The following is a 1,412-nucleotide window of genomic DNA, read 5'->3' as shown; positions in this document are numbered from 1 at the left end:
TCTGTCTGCACCTTGTCTCACCTTATCCTTTGTTCCTCCAAGTGCTTGGGAAGTGCATCCTTTCATTCTTGATTTTTCAAATACTTTTTTCAGGGCAGTGAAGGTACATCATAAAAAAATGTTTGCACCCAATAATTGAACTCTTTGTGTATTCAGACAGAAAATGTCTGTTTTGTAAATATGTTTATGCGCCCAAAAAATGCAGAAATTGTCAATAAAACTCACAGATAGTGCAGAACTGTCCACATTTCGCTTAACCACTTATTCAATTGACAGAGACTCGAGAAGTGTTCATCTCCAAATCCGACAGGGGGGAGAGGTCCTCTTATCAATACATAAGCATCCACACATTGCACTTTTGTTTGGAGATCAATGAAATCTCGGTTCAGTACCTCTGATTGCTGTTTGAGAACATCCAGGGACCCTGTGTGCATATTGACAGATTTCACAGCTGTGTGCTGATTAGTGATCTCCAGGATTTTTTGAGAGATACCAGGAAGGAAGGAAGGCGGTGGCGAGGGAGTTCGCCGCCGTCGGCCCGGGCCCCATCCGCGGACGGTGGTTGGCTCGGGCGTGTCCATAGGCGCGAGCGGCTACCCCGGCCGTAAGCGCCAGCGTAGTCCTCCAGGCGGAGCCACGGCCGCGGAGCGGGGTGGTGGCGGGGGAGGTACGGAGCGTAACACGTACCGCTATGGCAACCCCCCCTACCCTGGCTGCCGGTGCCAGCGGGGCTCCGTCAAACCTCGGAACTGGAAAATTACGGCGCCGGGTACTCAACTCTCCCCCGTGCTGACGGCCGGGCGGAGGGGGGTTCAATGTCTCCGCTGGGCGGTCCGGGGAGTGCCCAGATGCCAACCCCGTCGTCCCTCATAAACGACCAGAGACTTGTGGGGAAAAACGATGGCCTGAACTGGAAAAAGTAAAAAGGGAATGGAAAAACCCTCAAAATGCTGGACAACTCTTAGCGGTGGATCACTCGGCTCGTGCGTCGATGAAGAACGCAGCTAGCTGCGAGAACTAATGTGAATTGGAGGACACATTAATCATCGACACTTCGACCGCACCTCACGGCCCCGGGTCCCTCCCGGGGCTACGCCTGTCTGAGCGTCGCTACGCCATCGAACGCGGAGGTGTCGTCGGAAGGAAGGGGTCGCGAGAGGGTCAGGGTACTGGAGGGGCGGGGACTCGTTCCCACACCGCCCTCACCCGCACTCGCGCGTGCGCACCCTGACCGGACGGCGCCTATCTCCGACGCTTCCCCGCGGCTGGGGCACATCGAAGGCACCGGGAGACCGGCGCCTCCGTCCCCCTAAACGCAGACGTCGCACGCGCGCGTCCTCCATTCCGCTGGCGTGGGCGGTGGCGCGCAGCTCGGGACTGGGCTGCCGGTGGTGAGCTCGTATCGCGCAGCA

At 57.0% G+C, this 1,412-nt stretch overlaps 1 non-coding gene across 1 annotated transcript; it reads left to right on the top strand.

The window, feature by feature from the left end:
- The first annotated feature begins 956 nt into the window (after window positions 1-956).
- On the top strand, window positions 957-1,110 carry LOC133496121 (5.8S ribosomal RNA). The gene has a single exon (XR_009793728.1). It is a non-coding gene; the product is annotated as a 5.8S ribosomal RNA (ribosomal RNA).
- Window positions 1,111-1,412: the final 302 nt, after the last annotated feature.

Source organism: Syngnathoides biaculeatus, chromosome 22 (genome assembly GCF_019802595.1).
Source record: "Syngnathoides biaculeatus isolate LvHL_M chromosome 22, ASM1980259v1, whole genome shotgun sequence".
Lineage (NCBI taxonomy): Eukaryota > Metazoa > Chordata > Actinopteri > Syngnathiformes > Syngnathidae > Syngnathoides > Syngnathoides biaculeatus.
This window is presented reverse-complemented; position numbering and strand designations above follow the sequence as displayed.